This window comes from Tenrec ecaudatus, chromosome 5, assembly GCF_050624435.1.
Source record: "Tenrec ecaudatus isolate mTenEca1 chromosome 5, mTenEca1.hap1, whole genome shotgun sequence".
NCBI classification, from domain to species: domain Eukaryota; kingdom Metazoa; phylum Chordata; class Mammalia; order Afrosoricida; family Tenrecidae; genus Tenrec; species Tenrec ecaudatus.
In genome coordinates this window covers 4,318,677-4,342,917 of record NC_134534.1, presented here as the reverse complement: position 1 = coordinate 4,342,917, position 24,241 = coordinate 4,318,677, and the positions used below count along the sequence as shown (strand labels likewise).

The 24,241-nt window shown below is 45.3% G+C and overlaps 1 pseudogene; it reads left to right on the top strand.

Annotated features, from left to right (window-relative positions):
- LOC142448576 (small integral membrane protein 5 pseudogene) overlaps window positions 1–8,219 on the top strand; it is a 130,112-nt pseudogene extending 121,893 nt beyond the window's left edge.
- The last annotated feature ends 16,022 nt before the right edge of the window (window positions 8,220–24,241 follow it).

Below are 24,241 nucleotides of genomic sequence, written 5' to 3'. Positions count from 1 at the left end.
GAATTCAGCCCCCTGAACTGCTCGGTGCACTCGACCAGTGATCTCTTCAGACCTGTGCCTTTCTTAGCGCCTCTCTAGGCCTTGTCTGCTGCCGGGGACATCAGAGTGACACCCTGGGCACCTCTCTGCCTGCTACCGGGAAATGCAGGATAGTCAACACCTCAAGGGGTGCAGCTGTGTGTAAGATGAGCTTGGAGACATTGGACAATGGGGCTCTGTTTCTCTGGACGAGACGGCCTGGACTTGGTCACAGGAAGTTCTTCAGGTGCGTATGTGACATCAGGAGAATGATCGCTCCACTCCAGCATGCAGTGGTGCTTTTTCTCCATTACAGGTTTGTTCTAGCTCACTCCTGACTCTTGAATGTATTCATAGGAAATCATTTTCTTCAAGTTCCACTTTAGGGAAACAAATGAGTTCGTCTCTCTCAAGTCACATTCTTCCCTCCTGGCAAGGGGAGGCCCCATTAGAAGAACAGCCCTTAGAACCAACCCTCAACTTCTTAAAGATGATGGTGTCAGATGGAGTTACATGACCTCTGCAGATCGCCTTTGTTGAAAATAGGTTCTTCATCATGGACACGTTTGATGCCTCTTAAATCCATGGTTCCCGGTTTACAGATGAAATATCTGGAGGTCATGCTGAGGTGATTTAGTGAATATTTCATAGACCGTTTTAAAATCTGGGATTCAAACTGAGGCCTAAAGTCAGGCAAAGCCTCGTGGGAGAGGATCCCTCAGTTTGACTCAGCAGTCATGATGTGGACTCAGTGACCCCGTATCTCAGCCTTGAGGTAATGCGTCTCCCCTTCTGTTTGCTTTCACCAGCTCCTCAGAATTGGACAGAATGTTATTCATACCTCAACCAAATTCCAAGTCCAATAAAAAGGAACTCAAGGGTATTTTAGAAGCTAACGTGCGAGCATTACTCTCTGATTCTAGACATGCTATATTATTTGCGTATGAGGACCCCAATCTAGTATCTCTCCAGTCCCCCCATGTACTTCCAACTATGACAAGGAGCATGCACATCCTAATGCTAATGTCCAGGAACGATGGAGTTCAACACTTCCTACTGTATATGCCAGCACCTTCAAGGAAGACCTAGAGCAGCGGTTCTCAACCTGTGGGTCACGATCGCTTTGAGTCAAATTACCCTTTCATAGAGGTTGCCGGATTCATAACAGTAGCAACATTACAGTTATGAAGTAGTAGTGAAAATAATTTAATGGTTGGGGGGTCACCACAAAATGAGGAACTACATTAAAGGGTCAAGGCATTAGGAAGTTTGAGGAAAAGGCATAGTTGAATTCTTGGGTCTAAGACAAGGGCAGTCTGACAGGGCCTTGCACTCTGAAGGGTTAAAGCTTCATTGGCACCATGTTGAAATTTAATAATTTGACCTTTGAACTTACATTTTGTAAGTGGAAGTTACAAGATATAGTGATAAAGAATGCCTGTTAGCAGGAGAGATACAAACACAGGAGTAGACACATCTTGCTGCCTGAAATGAGCTGATTGGTGACCACCCACTAGATAGATCCATGTCTAAACCCTAAAACAGGTGAATGTGGTCTGATTGGGGGGTCGGGGGAGGGAAAAAATAATATGTAATTAAACTAAGGCTCTTAAGAAAAACTCACCGTGACGCTGGTCCTCAATCTGATGGCAAGCAGTGTCTGGGTAAGAGAAAAAGGCACATGGAAGAGAAGATCATGTGAAGAGATGAATCCAACTTGTTTGATGAGCCCTTCTGTCTGCATAGCCTCACCTGATAGGACTCAATGAGAAGATATTAAAACACCAAATCTAAGACTTTTTGGAGTCCTATGAAATCATGTTTGCCTTTGTCTTAACAATTCCACCCAATCAAACGGTTGCCTTCAATTCCACCCGGCTCCCAGCAGCCTGGTGCACATCGGAGCAGAACTATGCTCTGTGAGGGTCTTGGTGGCTAAGTCCTTAGGAGACAGATCATGAGATCTTTCTCTTAGTCAGCTCTGCTACGTCCCAGCCACCAGCACTGTGATCAGCATGTCAACCAGGTGCGCCAATGAAGGAGAAATAACAACTGGCAGACCACTGTCTTCAGTGGCCATTTCCCACATCATGTGGCAAGCTCCTGGAAGGTAAGACTCTTATTTAACCAAACCTGGGGATCCAAGCAGCTGGCGCAGCCTGGGTCACCTGGCAGCCTACCCCCAGTGTTTCAATGAGAGAATGCGCCTCTGAGTCTTCTCAGAGGATACTCCTCCCGAAGGGCGTGCTCTTTCCTACTGAGCAGTAGTGGCATCTTACTTGCTTTCTCTCAATTTTCTCCTTTCCCTACTGAAGACCGAAGGGCAGACAATGTGAAATATTCCAGGCAGCTTTTAAGAAATTTTTATCCAAACAGTTTGCCTAATGAAGACCTGAGACATCTGTGAGATCCTGGGTAACGAGCTCATTCTGCTGGGGAACTAAGGAAGCAGCCAAGCTCCCAGCAGGTCAGAAATGTATCCATATGTTCACATTTTTCAGTAGCATCTGGGCATCTCGGCTTTGAATACTAGAATATCAGAATCAGAAAGAAACTGGGAGAGCATCTGATCTCGACCGCCATTTTATGTTCAGGAAATCAGGAGCAGTGAACGACATGGCCAAAATCCCACACTGCAAACCAGAGTTGGAATTAAAAACTATTGAAACAAAGGTGGTAGTTCCCTTCAGTTTAGTTGTAAATGCTCACTCCTAATCACTATTTTTCTTTTCCCTCTTGCTGAAAAAAATAATTGGAAGTAACTGGAAGAAACAAAATATTTTCAAATTCTTACTCAGATGTAGGGCTGAAGGAATACAAATTGTCCTTGAATTTGTGGAAATTTGGTGGCATGAAAACTAGCAAGTCAAGAGAGCCATTGGCAAGGGTACAGAGGTACCAGAATCATGAGTGGAATTCCAAGGCCCCAAACAAGAAGTAGAAAGGAGCCCTGGTGGTGTAGTGGGTTGTGTTAGACTGCTAACCACTAGGTCATGGGTTCAAATTTGCCAGCTGCTCTGCAGAAGGGAGATAAGGTGTTCTACTCCAGTAAACAAGCACAGCCTTTAAACTCAAAGGGGTATTTCTACTCTCTCTGCCTTAGAGGGTTGCAATGAGCAAGGATCCAGTTGATCTCAGTGGGTTGGTAAGAAGTAGAAGAGGCCCAGGGGTGCTGTTAGGTTAGTGATAGACTGCTCACTACACAGTCAGTGGTTTGATTTGATGGCATTCGGTTTAGTTTAGTTTCCAGAATAGGAAGCAGGGGCCTCTGGGTGAGACAAATGGTTAACAGCTGCTAACTGAAAGGCTGGAGATTTGAGTCCTCCCAGAAGGGTTTCAGAAGAAGCTCTGCATCTACTGCTGAAAACTGGACCACTATTCTTTGATTCATTGTCATGGGTCAAAGTCAACTTCACAGCAGTCGGCGTGGTTTGGTTTCAGTGGTGAAAGGCAGTACTAGAGCTAAGTTTGCAGACACCACTTGCCCTGTAGCTTATACCACTATGAGTTCTGATTTGGTTTTGAGAAATCCTTCACAGCAAGTATGGCTTTCAAAAGCTTCGTCCTGGATACACTCTGCCTGAACTGATGCGACCCCCATGCCTGCTCTCCTGCTCACAGTCTCCCTCTCCATCCCACCTGTCTTCTTTCCCTCCTAAGAGGGTCCCCCTGCATCTATGTTCCTTCCACTATCTACTCCAGATTGACCTGGGGATTTTAGACTCAAGGGAATTGGCCTCTAATGGGGACTCTTTGGTCACAAATGCTCCAGGCACAATGATCTATTAGCCATTCTCCAAGTGATCCAGCCGCTCTGTCACATCTGGAATGGTGCACACATTGTTCACTGCCATCAGATGTGCCCCAAGCCAACTGAGCACCTTCCCGGAAGCTCACCCGCATTCTATACAGTCAGCTGTGATGTCACTCTCTCCCTAATCTGTCCCCAGATTTTCCAAGACACAATAAACCTATCCCCTCTTACATGTCTCCTTCCTATCCTTCTGCTGTCAATAAACAACTGCATTTTACTGGCCCACCTGTCTGTGTGTGCTTCCAAACTTAACTCCAAGATACTTGATGGAGACAGCTGGGATTTGTTTCCAAGTCCTCTCTGGCACTTGTAGATTCTACCAACACCAACCCAGCGGTTTCTATAAGTACAATTCAGTGGCCTGGATTACATTCTTCAACTTGTTCAACCATTATCACTGTGCTTGGCTGAGTCGCTCTTTCCTCGTTGACCTGAACTCAATGCCTCTAAGGCATCCTCCCCTCAATGCCATCAAGTTCATGCTGCCTCATAATGACCAGTATCCGACAGAGTCAAACTGCCCTTGTGAGTTTCTGAGACAGTAACTCTGTAAGAGATGAGAAACCCTTTTCTTTCTTCTGCGAAGTGGCTGGTGGCTTTGAACAGCTGAGCTTTTCTTTAAAATCATTTTATTGGGCCTCTTACAGCTCTCATCATAATCCATGCGTACAGCTCATGTATCAATCACAATTGTGCATATGTTGCCATCATCCTTTTCAAAACATTTTATTTCTACTTGAGCCCTTGATATCAGCTCCTCGTTTTTCCTCCCTCCCCTCTTCCTCCCTCATGAACCCTTGACTATTTATAAATTATTATTTTGTCATATCTTACACTGAACACTGTCTCCCTTCACCCACTTTTCTGTTGTCTGTCCGCTTGGGATAGGGTTATATTTAGAACATTGTGATCGGTTCCCCCTCTCACCATTGCTCCTGAGGGGTTTATCTGTCCTGAATGCCCTGTGTTGGTAGCTCTTATCTGCACCAGCGCACATGCTCTGGTCTAGCTCTAGCGGAATTTGTAAGGTAGAATTGCGGTCATGACAATGGACAGGGAGGAAGCATTAAAGAACTAGAGGGAAGTTGTGTGTTTCGTTAGTGCTACACTGCACTCTTCCTTGTGTCCTCTCTGAAAGGAGATGTCCAATTGACTACAGATGGGCTTTGAGTCTCCACTCCACCCTCCACCTCATTCACATCGATATGACTTTTTGTTCTAGGTCTTTGATACCTGATACTTGATCCCATCGACACCTCATGATCACACAGCCCAGTGTGCTTCTTCCTGTGGGCTTTGTTGCTTCTCGTCTAGATCGCTGCTTGTTTATCAAGCCTTTAAGACCCCAGATGCTATATCTTTTGATAGCCGGACACCATCAGCTTTCTTCACCACATTTGGTTATGCACCTTTTTTGTCTTCAGCGACCATGTCAGAGAAAGTGAGCATCACAGAGTTCCAGGTTACTTTAACAAAGTTCTTGCATTGAGGAAGTACTTGAGTGGAAGCTTAGTGCCCATCTACTGCCTTAATACTACACAAATAAATATATGTACATAGATCTATTTCCTTATTGTTATATATAAATGTATTTATAAATGTACATGCCTGTATTTAGACCTCTATCAATGTCCTTTTCCTCCTAGCTCTTTCCTCTATCCTTTTATGTTCCTCTTGTCCTACTATCATGTTTGGACATCATTCAGATTTTGGTAATTCTTCTTGATTACATTGCCCTTGATCAAGCCCCACCAGGCATCCTATGTCCTCCTTTCCATTGATTTTAGATCACTTGTTGTCCCCTGGTCCCTGGGTTTGTTGGCACCCCTCTTCCCTTACCCCTCCTCCCCCTCATCTGTGTCATCCTGGAACTGTTGGTACCACTGTTTTCTTCTCAGGATTATTTTGTTGTTTTGATTTGCTCTGTCCTGTTTTTGTCCCTATTATTGTTTCTGCGTGTCTACATTGATAAGATAGGTGGGATAAACATTATGAACTGCTGACCTGGTGGTTAGCAGCCCAACCTGTAAACAGTATGCCACTCAGGCTCCTACCTAAGGTGCAGACTAATCCTAATCTTTTGAGTGGCTGTTGTTACCTTGCTCCCACAAAGATAGGTCTTAAGAGAGATTTTTGTACATTTTCAAGGTACAGAAATGAGGCCAGGCACGTTAGAGACCAGGCAGCAGCAGCCTCAGGGAAACAGAAGGCAGTTAGGGTATGCCACAGTTTCATGGCCAGGATCTAGAATTTGGTACTATTACAAGTGCAATGGGGGTCTACTGGTGTGTGCTACAAAAAGAATTGGGAGCTATTGCAGGTTTACGAAGGAGCATGACATAACCTGAATCATGTTTCAAGTTTCTCTGGCCACCCCACAGATACCAGTTTCCCTCTCTTGCCAGTCACTCCCTCTGAATATGGGAGCCTGTTCAGTTACCAACCCAAAGACTGATATCTCTAACCCATCCAGCTCCTCTGCAGGGAAACCAGGTTGTGACCTGCTTACACCAGATTCCCCCAAACAAAAGCCAAGCCTATCATGGAATTCTCACGGACGCAATAACTACTGACATTGGCATTTCAAACAGTTCTGTAATTTCCACTTTACATGAATGCCTCTGCCTCACTGAGATTTCAGCTTAATGTGTATCAGAAGCACCCACATGGAGAAAGCACACCAGCCCAAGCAGTCATGAGGTGGCATCAGGACGGGTAACAGGCATCAGAAGACCCACAACAAACAAGCAAACAAACAAACAAACAAAAACATACTGTTGAAAATGAGGGGAGTCAGAGCAGAGACCCAAAGCCCATGTGTAGACAATGAAACATCCCCCCACAGAGGGCTCACAGGGAAGGGATGAGTCAACCAAGGGCAGTAAAGTACTGATGAAACACACAATATTCGTCTAGTTCCTTGAGGCTTTGTCATGCTCCACTAGCATGACTTCAATGCTGTTTCTTACTTCGGACTAGACCGGAGCATGCACACAGGTATAGATAAGAGCCGAGTACACACGGAATCCAGGAACAGGAATGGGAATAGTGATACTAAAAGGGTGGAAGGAAGGGGGGCAGGGGAGAGGAAGGGAGGAAAAGAGAACGGATCAAAATGATTGACAGATAACCACACACACACACCTCCAGGGAAAAGAACAACAGAAATCATGGGGCAAGAGAGACAGCTGTCAGTGTGAGATTTGAAAATAAAAATAATTTATTACCTATCAAGGGTCACGAGGGTGGGGCGGGAGGGAGTGTAAAAAGAGGAGCTGGTACCAAGGGCTCAATAGAAAGTACATGTCTAGAAAATAATGATGGCAACATATGTACAAATATGCCTGATACAATTGATGTATGGATTGTAGTAAGATTTATAAGAGCCCCCAATAAAATGATCTTTTAATTAAAAAAGTAATAAGTAGGGGGAGGAAGGGGGAATCGATCACAAGGATCAACTATAACTCCCTCCCAGGGGGGATAAATAATAGAAAAGTGGGTGAGGGGCAAAGGAAGATGGTGTAAGATATGGAAAAATAATCTATAATTTATCAAGGGTTCATGAGGGAGGGCCGGTGTGGGGAGGGAAGGGGGAAATGGGGAGCTGATATCAGGGGCTCACGTAGGAAGAGAATGCTTTCGAAATGATGATGGCATCATATGTGCAAATGTGCTTGACACACTGGAGGAATGTATGGATTGTAATAAGAGGTGAAGAGCCCCCATAAAATTATTTTAAAAAAACATTTTTTAAAAGCATCACATGAAGGTCAGCTAACTCAAAGAGCTGATCTTTCCATCAGTCTTTTAAGGAAGGTCACAGCTAATGAGAGTGATTTTGTGGAATAAAGCATAACTAAGATGAGTTTGGATTCCCCATAGGAACTGGAGAGCAGGGACGGAACCACGGCACCCAAGGGGACCTGCGGGCCAGTTAAATCCAAGGCAACGAGGTCAGTTCAGGAGATGATGGTGACTGTTTCGTTTCCCCCGGTATTCCAAAAAAGATCACATTAGTAGATGTTCTTGAAAGACACAGAACAGTCCCATAGATTAATTAGGAAAATTTTAAGAAGTTGAAAACTGGCTAGCTGCAAAAAAGGCCAGGCAAGTGGTACCCATAGAATTTTCCTTCATGACAATGCACCTTCTCATCCTTCCAGGGTAGCAAGACTGTCCCATGAGATTTTCATGGAGAAATATGCCTCTATCCACCCCGAAGCTCTGATCATTCTCCCCCATGTTTCTTTTTATTCCAGAACTCAAAGAAGAAAAAGAAACAGGAACAAGAGTTGCATCCTCCTTAGAAGATGCTAAAGCTGCCCTTTCCACACGGTGTCCCATCGAAGATGCAGACTTCCCCGGAAAAGCGCTAAAGAGATAGAAGCGCCACCTTCAGAAGCGTAGACTTAGATGGTGGATGTGACTAGAAATAACCATTTTCTATTTGGATAATTTGGTTTAATACCATTTTTTTACTACTGTGGAATAGTCCTTTTTCACTAATGATCATACATGCAAATGGTCATTGCTTGAATTGAATTCAGCCTTTACGTTACCATCTCTAAAGAGATCAACCAATTGACAAAGGAGGTCACCGGTCCTGAGGTCCTATCTCTGAACTTTGCCCTTCACAGGGAGTTATCTGTTTTTCCACTCTAGACCTTGAACTTTGTGCCCTTCTCTGTCAGCAGCCAGTTCTCAGAAATGAATACGAACATCTCTGTCAGTGGGACCTGCCCGTCAGAAGAATAACTGCACTTCACACAGTTACCTGTTGCAGTGTTTTCTCTCTTTCAAGACAGCAGCAGCAGTTAGGAGAAGTTTATGAAAGAGCACACAGACTGTATCCCACTCTCCTCACCTTAGGAAAAAGTGTGGTTGGGGGGATACCGATCTGAGTCTGGGAGCTGCTGCCCAGATCCACTCTAAGGAGGGAGGGAACAGCCTCTGGGCTCCATCTGTGACAGGTTAGTGGGTGCTGGTTTGGAGAGGACGGGGCTTTGCGACCACCCCTCCAGAGCATGGCCGTCTGCTACCTTCATACCTACAGCGAAGACTGTTCTCAAAAAAGCTGGCACAGAATCACTCACCAGTGCGTTTTTAAGTTAAGTATTGTTTTGTTTACTTGTTAGGTGGCCTCCAGTTGGTTCCAACCCATGGAGACCCGACAAGATGAAACACCACCCTTGCCTGGGCCATCCTCACAATTGTTCTTATGTTGAAGCCCATTGACACATCCACTGTGTCAATACATCTCAACAAGGGCCTTCCCCATTTTTACTGCCTCTCTACTTTACCAAGCATAATATCCTTCTCCAGGGACTGATCTCTCCTGATAACATGTCCAAATTACATGAAGGAAAGTATGATCATCCTTGCCTCAAAAGTGCCTTCTTCCAAGACAGTTTTGTTTGTTGTTCTTCAACTTTTCTTACTCATCTAATCTGGCGTCACTTTGAAGATTAAGAGGAAAGTGGGGAATCTGGCCTGTCAATCGGGTCATAGTCAATGATGCTTCTGTGTGGGCATGTCCTTCTCCTGAGGAATCAGGGAGATCCAATATTCCTCCCTGGAGGTGGGAGACACTCCCTGGGAGACACAGCAGCTGACAAGACACATGGAACTACGTAGTGCCCTGAGATAGAGAAGCCACATGGAGGCCCCTGCCAGTCCTAAGATGCTTACAATGCCACTGGACCTACAAGACCTCCAACCAACTGGCCTGTGATATTCTGTGCCATGTGTTTTGTGAGTCTGAAGAGGATTTTATAGATTGGTATCGACCCGATAGGCTAATATTGGACCCATAGACTTGATCTGGACTGACCTGGAAAGTTTTCTCAATATTTAATTGCTCTTGTATATAAACCTCTTTCTTATACACATATGAATGTCTATGAATTTGCTTCCCTAATCTCCCTGGACTAACACATTCAATGCCCAGCTTTCACATACGTATGAGGTGATTAAAAATACCAGGCCTTAAAAAAAATTACCATGGGTCACACACACTTTAGTCCTCAAAGAAACATACCATCTTTGCTTTCCAGTACTGTAAAGAGGACTTGTGCACTTATTTGCCCAATGAAACACATCTTTTGAACTCTTGCCTGCTGCTTCCATGAACACTGATTATGCATCCAAGCAAGACAAAATTTTTGACTTCAACCTTTTTTCCATTTATCCTGATGTTACCTACTGGTTCCGGTTGTGAGGACTTGGGTCTTCTTGACAATGAGTTACAATCCATAATGAGGGCTTTAATCCTTACTCTTCATTGGCCAGTGTTTCCAGTCCTGTTCACTTTCAGCCGGCAAGGTTGTACCATCTGCACATCACAGGCTGCCTTCCTCCAATCCTGATGCCACCTCCTTGTCCACATAATCCCGCTTTTCTGGATCAGTAATAATGCGCTAAAGGATTGGATGCAAGCAATATCCTTACTCGGGTTACAGTCCTGATCTAATTAAGGACTTTTTAGTGAACACAACACCTGTGATCAGGTCAAAGCTGTGGTCTTTTGTAAAGCACCTTGTGGCTCTCATCTTAATTACCTTACAAGAGATAAGTGAGCAGAGAGATAGGGATCTAACTACACCATGAGAGAGGAGCTAGCAGGAGAGCACTCCTTTGGCACCAATGTTTCAGTAAGGAGACCCCCGAGAACCAGGGGAAGACTGATGTCAAGACTATGGGAGATCTCAAGGGCATGCTGGGCCTGCAGATACTGGAAGGACACAAGGACCCACCCATGAAGCCAACAGAGGCAGAAAGCCATCCCTGGAGATGACGCCCTCTATTGGACTCCTAGCCTTCTAAGCTGTGAGAAAACAAATCTATTTTGTTCTACTTATTCATTATGTTGTTTCTATTGGAGCACCTTTAGAGGATTAAGACAAAATCACACGGTCAGTAATTGCTCCCCCCCCCCTAAAAAAAAAATAGGAGAAGACAAGGGAGGGAATGGAGAAAAGCAAAAACCCTTGACCGATCGGCATAATTTATTTTTAAAATCCTTCTTTGTAATATAGTTTGCTTTTGAGATGTGAACATAGAAATTTTTCTTCCTCCCTGTCTGATATTTTTTTGCATGAGATATGAGTGAAAACAAAAAATCACCTGCCCTTGTGAGGATTCTGGCTAGCCATGTTCCTGTAAACAGTGTGGAAGTGCTTCACTGGATCTCCAAGGCTGTCATCTCGACAGAAACCACTGGCTCTCTGTCTCCTGTGGAATGGCTGGTGGATTCGGATCACTTAACCCACTGAGGCACCAGAGATCCTTCTATGTGATATGGGCAATAGCATTTGACCCTTAATTTTCTTTATCTTTTTAAATGAAACCCTGGCTAAGAAAGTGGGATGATTTCTCAAGGCATTGTTGTGAAAGCAAAAATGGAACCTGCTGCTCTGCTTTGTGACCCTGTCCCCACGCTGCACCCCACCCCCCGTGCCCCCACACACAAATACATCACACATAGTAAATTGTAAAGCATGACCGGGGATCAGAAACTCAGCCTGGGCCAAGACGGAGGCTGCGGCTCTGTTTTGTGGGAGGTCAGAGCTGGACATCAGATAGGGGTAGGGACCAGCTACAAACAATCATCCTCTTTGCTGTTTCTTTCTGGGATCCGTCACTCGAGTTGCCGAAACTCTCTGCAGCCCTACAGTCATTTGACATTTGCAGTCATTCAGTGAGACAAAGAGAACTTGCAAAAACCATTAATCTTTATGAAAAAGCTAACAGGAAATGAAAGAGGTCAACTTGGCACAGACACATAACTTTGAAATGTCAGGAGGTAGAAGGCTTCAGAGTGTAAGGTCAAGCTTCTGTACCCTGGAGGAAAGATCTGCCTCCCACCATAGTCTTCTCCTACCACTGACAGCACCCCCATTTCTACCCCCATCACTGACATCACCCACCACTACAGACTCCCACCACAGTCACCTCATACCTTTGTCAGTTCCCACTGTTCCCATTGAATTCCAATTCCTCACCTTCCCTCCCCCTCCTCTCCTCTTTTCCATTTTCCCATATCCTAGTTTTCTTTACACTTTCCCACCTCTTTCTCCATTTTTTCAGTCTCTCTCACACACATGCAACATACAGTCAACACACAGGCACATCTCATAAGGAATAAAGGAAAGGTGACTTACTCACCTTTCAGACAATTCCTCCAACATCGACTAACTGCAACAGGTCCCCTCCAGCCCATTTAAATTCTGAAATATCTCCATTCCTCCTACTAGCCTTTCTTTCTCTTTGGCATTTTGTAAGCGCATGGCTAGCTCTTGCTCTGCATTGAAAACAGCAGTGTGAAGGGGTAGAGATGAGTGTGGTGGCTGTCTGTACAACTGGCTCTGTCATAGCAAATAAGACAAAATATAAGACAAACAAACAAACCTGTCAGAGTCAGGAGCTCCAGCCCTGTCCAGATAAGGAGCCCCAAAATCCGTTTCCTTGCAGAGTGATTCCAGGGCATGGAGTTCTAGTCGGATTTGGCAGTCCCAGGATCCAAAGAAGTACCTGCCCTCTATTTGACCAAACACATTAGAACTTCTGCCTTCAGATGCAGAACTGTGTGACTTCAGAACCCACCAGGACTGCCCAGTTCCATGTGAAGACAGGGGTAGGGGTGGGGATGGGAGACTTGACTGTGGAGCCCTGGTCTTGCAGAAGGGACAAATGCATCATGGCAGTGATTAAAGACCATGGGGCAGCATAGACTCTGGGTGCTGCGGGAAGATCTTCTCGAGCCGATCAAAGCTGGGAAATTTCAAAACACTAAAGACAGCATAACTTGCTTGCAGCTCATTTCGGCTTCAGGCAACATTTGGGAAACTATTCGAAAGACAACTAAATATGGGGTCTCAAGGATCAATCAGCTGCCAAAAATGCTCACCAAGATGTCATAGAGAGATGCCAAGGAATGGTAGCACCCTAACCTAAAGGTTGAAAGTTCAAGTTCACTCAGGAGTACCACCGAAGGGAGACCTGGCCATCTACCGCTTTGGAAAACTGAGCTGATGAAGGTCTTTCAAATTCTACCTCAACACACATGAGGTGAAGCACCAACACTGGGGCTACTGGTGTCATCGAGGAAAAACAGTGGGTGATCTCACCTGGGAATTGGAGAATGGAAACTCTTGCGGAGAAGAAACACCAGATCTGCAACCATGGGGAAAGGGCAAGCGGCATCTCCCTCTGCTGCTCATGGGGCTGCCAGCAGCACGGAGCCCACCAGCAGGGGACAACAACAACCACAACACTGTAAGAGCAAGTTCTCCTCTGAGCAAACGAGGTGCCCAGATGAGGTGTCAGAAGAGAAGCATGACATTGCAAAACTCCAAGCTCCGGCATGATGCCGCGGTTGCCATGTGGTGAATGGCATCTAAACTCCAGGGCCAGCATCTTGACAGGGAAGAATTGGTTTTGTAAGAAATATCAGCATATGCATTTCTCTGAGTGGAGATGGACCATCCTGGCTTTTTCAGGCGGCTGAGAGCTGCTACAAACAATTGTTAGTGTTCTTCAACGTCGAGGTGACGTCTTTTCTTATAGTACAATTCTACTGTTTATGACGTTTGTAATGGATAAATGTGATCACATAAAAATACTTTAGTATGTAAACTGGCACAGAATGTATGCTCAGCTATGATAATAAACCAATTCCTTAAAACCTAAAAAAAAAAAAAGGAATTTCAGGGGGAAGTGGCTTGGTCCTTGGGAAACATGCATCATGTGTACATGCCACTGCACGTCTGCAGTTGGCATGCAATCTCCAAGGCATTCATACATGGGCACTTGGCCAAATAGAAGACACTCCAGCATGTTGAACTACAGCCTACAGTCTTCAAATCCTAATTGCTTGCCAAGTGCCTGATAAATAAACGAGCAATCATTCTGTATCACAGCCGGGGAGTTCAGTCTTTATCATCACGTGAACTGTGTCCTACCACGATGTCAAGCAGCTAATGGCTTCTCTAGTTCTAATGCTCAGATCATCTTAATTAGAGAGAAAAGAAAGAAAAAATGAGATCTTGAGGTGACCAAATTTGGGTGATTAGAAAATCCTTTCATGTATCTGTTACTTGTGCTCTGGGGAGTTGGAACACCTGGTTTTGCTCAGAAAAAGGGGGTTGCATTGTATTGTGTTTCTTGCTTGCAGTTGAGTCACTTCTGACCCATGACAGTCCCATGTGTGTCCGAGAATTCCTCCACAGGGTTTTCTTGTCTGTGACCTCAACCAAGCATATGGCCTGGGCTTTTTCCTGAGGAACTGGTGTAGGGCTCAAACGCAGGGCGTTAGGCTCATTGTTGTCCTTATCTTTAGGTGCCATTGGATCAGCTCTAGCTTACAATGACCACAACCAAAACCAAAAGACACACCGCCTGGTCCCGTGCCATCCTCCCAACTGGCCTTCTACTGGAACCCACCATTGCAGTCACTGTGTGGCACTATCTTATTGGCCTCCCTCTTTGTTATCGCTACCCTTCCACCCACACACAGGCACATTTGAGAGGATGGTGCAGGCCCCGGGCAGTGTTTCATTCTGTTGTGCATATGGTCATAATGGGCTAGAAGCAACATGATTGCACCCAACAGCAACAATGAACACCTTACCAAGCATTATGTCCTTCTCCAGGGACTGGGTCTCCTCTTAACATGGCCAACAAGTAGACCGTAAGCCCCAAACACGAACACACTGCTACGGAGCCAATTCCTACTCTCAGCAACCCAACAGGACAGAGTATAACGGCTCCCCAAGGTTTCTGAGGCTGTCCATCAATATAGGAGATACTAGCTGCATCGTTCACCCACAGTGCAGCTGGTGGGTTTGAATGACTGGCTTTGAATTTAGTAGCTCAATGCATAACTTTGCACCACCATAAAGCAGGAAATGCTAGAGCGTATTGCTTTATTACAAGGAACATTCTCCTATGTAGCACTTCAGTGTCTGGGCTTTATCCACCAGGACAAGTCAAGGTACAGGGAATTTCTTCATTAAGACCATAGGAGGCACTTGGATGGCTTCAAACTTGTAACCACAGACTAACAGATTGTAGGACAAGCACAGAGCTAGTGTCTCACTGCAAGGGGCTCTATAATCTCCACTTGGCAATGTCTGGGGTCCTAAGCCCCGGGCCTGAATAGAAGACTTGCTGGTATCTTTCCTGTGGTGTCAAACACCTTCCCTCACCTCTCGGTGCTTCAATTCCTTCACTTGCCAAACAGGGAGGATAATGTTCACAAAGTTTGCTTGCAAAAGAGAAATGAAGCAAATGTTGAGTTTAACAGAAGACGAGGCACATAAACCAGTCTATCGCTGTTACTATTATTATTACACTTCCGGTAGCTTGACTTTCAAAGAAATGTTGAGTCTCAGCCAAGAGAAATATTTATAATTCCGTAGGGAAATATGCCTCCTCTGATTAAATCTTTTATTTGAGTTTTATAACCATTATCATTAACATTATTATTATTACCATTGCAGGGAGTCATCCCTCATATTAATTGAGGTAAGATGCTTAACTCTGCTGACTTCAGCTATATAAGCGGACAGAATGCTACTAAACTACAAATCTCCTTGTTTCATTGGCTTCTGGGAAACAGAAGCAGGGAGAGATCCACGAACTCCCAAAGACAGTGCTGGGCAATGTGTCTGAATGCTCAGCCTTCTCAGAGCAGTCCTCCAACTCAAGAGCCCTGCACTGCAGATGAAAGAGAGGAGGAACCTGGATGCTACCAAAAATAAGGGTTAGTAAATTGATGTATGGAGTGCTGTAAGAGCTGTCAGAGGCCCCATAAAATGATTTTGGAAAAAAGAAAAGCATTCTTTAATAATCAACAGGGTTTCCTCTCGCTCTTGTGCTTATTTTTGGGTAGGATACATTGCAAGCTCCAGATCCCAATATCTTCAGGGTCTAGTTTAATGGGTGCCAAATTTATGTGGCCTACTTCCCCTTTCCACCCACCCTGGAAATTATTATATAATATATATATTTACATATATATTATATAAATAATAGCATAACTCAGGATAAAAGGTAGTCTGTACTTTTGAAGTCCCCTGGATCATTCTAGCACTCCCACTTTGGAAAGCAATGGACTAGTTAAAAGGCTGCCATTGTATTGTGAAAACGTGAGCCCTCCTCCCAGTGAGTGAAGCTGACTTGAAGCCCCTGATCCTTCCTCTTATGGACCATGAAGTTGAGCAAGACAATTAGCCCTCTTTGGGACTCAAGTGGCTTACCTTCTAATACACAGTGATTGATAGGTCACATTTAAGGTGACTGTTGAAGCGCTTTTTGCTTGTAACCCAAAGGCCCTATCAAAAGAAGGAGTGAGTCATGGAGCGCCACTAAATGTAAATCACCTGTAGCAGCAGTTCTCAACCTGTGGGTCAAGACCACTTTGTGAGTTGAACAACCCTTTCAGGGGTTGCCGATTCATAGCAGTAGAAAAATTAGTGATGAAATAGCAATGAAAATAATGTTATGGTTGTGGGGTCACCACAACATGAGGAACTGTATTAAAGGGTTGTGGAAGGTTGAGAACCACTGACCTACAGCACTTGAAGACGCCCAGGCAGCACCATCACTATAGACCATCATAATCATCTTGAATGTCTTTCTTGATTGCACTAGTCTACCCACATCCAGCCACCCTCTCTGTACCTCCAAGCCCACACACTTCCCCATGATCTCTGTCCCAAAATGCACCCCAAATGTCTCGTTTCTCTCCATGATCACTGCTCACACTTTATCTAAAGCACCATCACCTCTAACCTCTGTGTTTGTCCCTGTTCGGTTCAGTCACCGGAACTGTCAGGATGAGCCTATAGACACAGATCATTGCACGTAACTAGCCTCAGCCCTTCATCACCCAAACTCCTTGTCATGCCCTGGAATGGCCCTGAAGGTCTTCCTGGTACCCACCACTGTCTCAGGTCCTCTTTCCTACCCTCTCCAGCACATGAGGATTCTTTCAGCCTCTCCATCACTCACAGTTACCTGGGACCTAAAGCCTTCCCCTTTGGCCTGGAGTGCTCCCCTACCATCTATCCATAGGCTGCCTTGCAGACCTTAGCACAAGGTCTCTTTGTCTCTGGATCTAAATGAGCAATGCACTCTTGTGTCACTGTCTACACACCTGTTATCTTCAATGAGGCCATCATGACCAAAAATGATCTTATTTTTCCTACTTAACGTGCATCTTATCTATGACCTGGACAAGATTCAGACTCCATGAAAGCTAGGACCCTGGGTGAAGGTTGGGACCCTGGGACCCACTCAATGGTCCTGCAGTAGGCAGTCCATGTACTGGCTTTCACAAAGGTAACAACCAAGAAAAGATCAGAGAAGCGGTCTATTCGGCAGCATCAAGAGGTGTCATGGCTATAGCAAAGGTTCAACGAGGTGGTGTGGTTTCATAGATCCTAACTCAGAGAATGTGCAATAAGCTCCTTGAAAGGAAGACACTTGTCTGCCTTGCTCTTTATTGTACCCCAGCAGTCGCACAATGCATAGGCAAGAAACCAATCTCCACTGCATGAATAAGCAAAGACGCTCCCCTGCTATTGTGATTGCCATTGCTGTCGGGTGCTTCCCACTGGGTTCTGACGCATAGCGACCCCAGGAACAACAACATGAAATATCGGCCTCTCCTGTGACAGGCGCACACTGGTTATGTGGTATTCCATCAATGCAGCCACCGTGTCCATGCCTCTGGTTCACAGTCTTCCGCTTTTTTCATTAACCCACTCCTTAACCTAGCATGGTGTCCATCTCCAGGGACTGGAAGGACAGTCGGCATGTATGCTACTGTGTTATCTGTCAAAAGTGACCTTTGTCTGCAGCCTCTCCAGTCCAACCTTTACTGGCCAGCTCAAAGACTTTCCGGGATTCCCCATCGGGCAGACAAGAATGCAAACCCTACCTGTCCAGCCCTGGCATCCGATGCTCTCCAGAATCTGCCTTCCTTAACAGCCAACACCTGACTTCACTTCCCCATGAGGCTGCTGTGCTCCCTGGGTTCCTGGTGCTCCTCTGCATTTCTGTTGTCAACCATGCGCTGCTGAAGGCCACATGTTCTGCTCCTTCCTTGGTCTGCATGTCCTGTTGCCCGCCCCTGTCCACGCCTCCTCGTCCCTGCGAACTGCGGAGGAGCCGGCAGCTGCCCAGCAGTGGCCCCTCCTGATTACTCAACAAAGCTCCATCCCCTGCACTGTCTACCTACCTTGGCGTTTGCTTTTGTGGTCAGAACAAATGGATTGTAACTGTTGGGTGATATTGGAAATTAGGTTTATTTGATATGAATTCTTCTCTTGTGGCTAACCCTGTCCTCTAGGGTGGCAAGTACCCAGTTCATGCTTGCAACGAACGGGGAAACGTACTATTTTCCCCCCAGTGAGCTCATTGAGAAAACTTGAAAACTCACCAAATTAGAGCTGCATTGGATTTGCTGGCATTTGGCCAGCTCCTCAGCCGACTCAAAGCAATCATTTCATTTCAGCAGCTCGGGGGAAAGGGTTTTCTCATTTAAAAAGTTAGCTTAATACTTCACACTTAAGTGATATCGGAACCAGCCAAATTTGATAAGCCCGGCTGTCTGGGGAAAGTGACTCACACAGACACAGCATCAGTGACTGAGGCAGACGTGTTACTTGAACAAAATGAACTTCTCCGGTAGTGTAGTTGGTTATGCATCAGACGACTAATCACTAGGTCAGCAGGTCAACACTACCAGCTGCTCCTCTGGTGGAGGGGTGGGGGGTGGGAATGGAACTTTCTGTTCCTGCGAATATGTATAGCTTTGAAACCCACAGGAGCGGTTCTGTTCTGTTATATAGGGTTGCTATGAGTCGGAATCAGTTCACAGACAAAGAGTTTTTGAGAGTCCCGTGGATGTGGATGTGGAACAATGGGAAAGAGGCAGAGAAGAAAAGTGGATGCATTCAAATAGTGCTGGTGGTGACAAACACTGAATATGCTTTGGAGGCCCGAGTCTTCGAAGCAGCCCAGACAGAGTGTCCCTTAGAAGAAAAGCTGCTGGACCTGTGGATTGCTTACTTTGGATATGTTATGAGGAAAGACCAATCTCCAGAAACAAAGTATCTGACGTACTAGAAGAAACGCTCAAGGAGGCATGTAGGCACCACAATGGGATCAGAGCTACCAGTGACTATGTAGCAGGCACAAGACGGAGCAGCATCAATTCTGTTGCAGTAGGGCATCCTGAGCTGAAGTCTACTTAGCAGCAACTAGTCACAGTAACAGTTGCCAGGAGGGAAACAGTGAGACTGGGACTCAGGATATTTCAGACTAGTTCTGCCTCCAGCCCCAGTGTACTGAGATGCTGGGTAAGGCTGGTAAATTCTCCAAGATTCTATTTCCTACACCACATTACTGAGCAACGGCTACATACGGTCTATTTCACAGGGCTGACTAGCATTGAGGTGCCTGCAGATGCAGTGAGAGCCTTGAAACTCAGCCGTCCTTATAAGGGGAATTCGCTGAAGCTAAAACGAGTCTCAATTTCTTTAATGGCAAAATGAAAAAGACAAAGCTATGTCCCCTAGTTGGTCTCCATAATGAACTGAGATAATGTATGTGAAAGTAAAAATTACCTGGCCAAGAGGTGAAGAGGCACCAATATATTCAGCTGTATAGTTCAGAAGAGCAGGTTAATATTTTGAGGTTGAAAAACTACAGTCCCCAATCTGGTTTCAGAAATAAAATTTAATTGAAATACACCCACACTCATCCATTGACACATTGCCCGTACCCAATACGAAAGCTGAGTAGTTGCTTTTGAAACTTTATAGACCTTAAAGCCTAAAGCATTTACTGTATGGCCTTTTATAAGTTCACCAACCCTATTGTGAATGATGGACAAGAACCCTTTCATCATTAACGTAGGTAAGAAATCTCTCTTTCTGTGTAGTCCTTTCTTCTTGCCAACAATTCCCCTTCCTTCTGCTCCTTAGTTTTAACTCCTCCTCTTCTTCCTTAGAAACAAAACAAAATTGCCATGCAGTATGGCAGGGACCAGATCAAATGTAGGATGCACGTGGTAGACAAATGGCAAGGAGGTGGGGAAAGGAAAAAAATGATGAATATAAGGAAGAAATGGGTAGCGGGGGCACGGGCACTAACCCACCCAAGAGGAGGGTATTGTTTATATCTCCACAGGGAAAGTGGGACCAGACTTCAACCCAGTGCCCCAAGGTGTGAATGCAACATTCCGGTATGGAGTAGGGAACCAGTGGAGAGGTCTTGGGGGTCTGGCCCCAGTCCCAAATACCAAGTGGATGCCTGCCCCTTGCCAAAACAGAATTTATTTCAAAGGATTGCATTGAATCTACAGCTCCGGGAGAGGGACATATCTGATCAGAGCACAAGGAAGCAGGTGAGGGGGAGTAGGAGAGAGTGGAGCACATCCTGGCCCACAAGGCCTTGAGGATGATGAACCCAATTAGAGAAGCCAGCCCACAGAGAGGACCACATGGCCAGTCCCACTATGAGACATGATGACCCTTACTGGCCCATGGACAGCACCAGAGACACAGTGTGGGAATTGTGCCCCATCCATCTGATCCCCCCACACCAAGGAAAAGCACTGGGGGAGTGCAGCGGACCAGCAAGGGAATGGAGCGACAAGGTCCCCAGGGAATGCTGAAAGTGGACTTTGGGGCCAGGGCGTGGTGCCCCAACAGACTGGACTGTAAAACACTCCAAAAGGCCAACAAATGATCATTGAACTAACTACAAGCTTTTCTTTCTTGTTGTGTTTTATTTTGTTCTTTGTCAGTGGTTTGTTGCTGTTGTTTTGTTGTATATTGTTGCATGGTTTTGCTCTGTCTTGTTTTTGTGTATGTTATTATCTCTATAGGTCTGTCTAAATAAGATAGGCTGGATGAACAATCTGGAGGAGAAAACAACAGGTCCAACACTTCCGCGGGGGACATGAGATAGGTTAGGTTGGGGGGAAAGGTAGTGGTGTTAACAAACCCAGGGACAAGGGAATAACAAGTGACCAAAATTGGTGGTGAGGTGGGTGTGGGAGGCCTAGTAGGGAATGATCAAGGGTAAGGCAACCAAAAGAAATTGCTGAAACCCAGGTTGGAACTGAGCATGATAGTGGGACAGGAGGAAAGTCAAGGGAAATAGAGGAAAGAACTGGGAGTCAAAGGACATTTTTAGAGGTCTAGATAAAGACATTTACATATGCAAATATATTTATATATGAGAATGGGGAAATAGATCTATGTGCCTGTATTTATAGGTTTAGTATTAAGGTAACAGAAGGACATTGGGCCTTGACTCAAGTACTCCCTCAATGCAAGAATACTTCTATTCAATTGGCCTTCTGTGGTGCTCACTTTCCTGATACAACTGCTGAAGACAAAGTGAGTGAATAAGCAAATGTGGTGAAGAAAGTTGATGGTGCCCGACTATCAAAAGATATAGCTTCTGGGGTCTTAAAAGCTTGAGGGTAAACAAGTGGCCATCTAGCTCAGAAGCAACAAAGCCCACAGAGAAGAAGCACATGGCCTAAGCGAATACAAGGTGTTGAATGGACCATGTAGCAGACACCAAGGAACAAAAACAATCATTGTGTGATCACCTTCCTCACATAAACGCTGAAGATGAAGGTGTGCATAAGCAAGTGTGGTGAAGAAGGCTGATGGTGCCCGGCTACTGAGAGATATAGCATCTGGGGACTTAAAGGCTTGAAAGCAAACAAGTGGCCATCTAGCCCAGAAGCAACAAAGCCCACACGGAAGCAGCACACCAACATGGGTGATCGTGAAAGGCAGAGGAGGCCAGGTCTCAAACAACAAAGGCGGGTGGGGTGGTGGTGGGAATCACATCACCATGAATGAGGGGGAGTGCGTGATGGGGACCCAATGCCCATCTGTAGACAGCTGGACATCTCTTCCAGAGGGGTAATGGGGAGGAGATGAGTCACTCAGGGTTCAGTGTAGCAATAATGAAACTCAAAACCTTCCTCTAGTTCCTGAACGCCTCCTCCCTCCCAATTATCATGACCCCAATTCTACCTTGCGGACCTGGTTATACCAGAGGATGTACAGTGGTGCAGTAGGGATCTGGAAACACAGGGAATCTAGGATGGATGAACCCCTCAACACCAGTGGTAGTAGTGGTGACACCGGGAGGGAAGAGGGTGTAGAAAGGGAGAACCGATCTTGGAGATCTATGTGTGACTTCCTCTCTGGGAGATGGGCAATGGGAAAGTGGGTGAGGAGAGACGCCGGGCAGTGTAAGATAAGATATAATAATTATTTATAAACTATTAAGGGACCAGGGGGAAGGGGACAGCGGGGAGGGAGGGGAAGGAGAAACAAAGGGAAACCGAGCTGATTCCAGGAACCCAAATGGAAGGTGTAAGGAATTTTGGGGCGCGAAACAGAACCAAAGATCCAATCGGCAAAATTTAGAAGCAGGCTTTATTGGGAGGCTTGGGGGCGGATTCATCAACTCAGGGAATTGAGCTATTGAAACCGCGCTTTGGGAAATTCAGGCTGGGGTTTTTATACCCCTGCTGGCAGGCACAGCTGGGAAGGGTCCAAGCTGGAGTATCTGTGCACACAGGTGCTTCAGAAGGGAGAAGTTCTTTGACCTTGTCTATATGCCAAAGACGGCTAGAGTGGAGTCTGCATATCTTCAGAAAACATTCTGGCTCCGGGAGGAGCCGGCTCCAGGAATTTGAAGGTTGAGCAGGGGAGGGGGAGATCAGTGAGAGAGGGAGGTCAATGAAAGGGAGGTCTATGAGAGGTGAATTCTGAGAGCCAAGCTGAAGGCACCGGATTCAAAATGGAGTCCCTTTTGCCAAGACCAGGCAGAAGGTGACTTTTGAGAATGACGAGTGCAATGAATGTATAAAGGTGCTTTGCTCAATTGATGTATGTATGGATTGTGATAAGAGTTGTATGAACCCCAATAAAAAGATTTATTAATTTTAAAAAAAAGGAGTTAGTAGAAAATAAATAAATATGTTTCTTACTTTTTAAATTGTTTGATATTCGAGTGGATTTTTTTTCAGTGTGGTTTATGTTCTGCCTTCAACTGGATTCTCTAGAAAGGCAAAACCAGTGACCCTTACATGCATGTATATATACAGAAACATTTATTTCAAGAAAATGCCTCACACAGTTATAGGGGAGGGCACATCCAAGTCCAGGCAGGTTCCATGTTTATGGATCAGATGTTAGGCTGCAGGCCTCTTCTGACTCAAGTAGCTGACTAAATAGAGACCCACAAGAAGACCACAAGCCAGGGCCACAGAGAGGAGTTCATCTGAGGCCAGCAGGCTGGGCCTGTAACTGTCCAGTGGGCAGGTCAGCAGACAGGCTGCCGACAACACCCTGGGTCAGCAGACATTATGTGCGGCTGTTGGTTCAAGAACAAAGAACTGGAGGTCAACTGAGCCAAATTCAAGATCTAGACACAGCATAAAATGAAGCAAGATTTTCTATAACTTCGGCTTAAGTTGGAACCAGCCCACGCCCTGGAGGAAATTTACTTTCAGTTGCATTAGAGCTAAGCCTTGAGTAAGGGTATTGCATCCCATCCTAATCACCATACAAATGATTCGCTGCTCAAACTATATCTTACTATGAAGTTGATTACATAGTGTTATGTCATATCACATGGGATTATTAGGTAGTCAATTGGCACAGAATCTATCGCATGCTCTTCTGTGTGCTTAGAAGGAAATGGCTGACTATGTACACTTGTAGTATTCCATTGGCATTTCAGTCCATGTTGTACATAAAGAAGTGAATATATGAGTGAAGAAGAATTCACAGTATGTCTTTTAAAATCTTGATAATTTGAAGGGATTATTGCCCTTAAATGGGATTATAAAAAATGATCCTTCCATAAAGATGCCCAGGCACAGCCGGGTCCCAATCTAGCCTCTCCTCTCCACCCAAGTGCAACGCATTCCACCTGTGAGACACAAGATACATTTCCACGGTCTGCTCATCAGTTCAAAGTGGATCCAATTAAAGCCCCATTTACGGGAAACTAATCATAGTTCCCTGCAAATTGGAGGAAATGCAGTTCCAATCAAATGCATAATTCCCCTTCCCTCCTGATTCACGTTTTCTGGTATGATGCGACATTTGGCTGTTGCCACCACCCTCAAGAGGATCTCTTTTGGGAAGGAATTTGAGCATGAGTACTTTCATCTAACTGGGGCTTAGCCTCTAGAGAACTTGCATTTTTTTTTTCTTACCAGTCTCTTCCACTCTAACATCATTTCATTTGGAGCTACTGTGATGTCAACACAGCCATAATTCTATCTGATTCCTGCATCACATGGATTTGGGTAACAATGACCCCCATTTGCAACATGGAGGTGCCAGCTCCCCT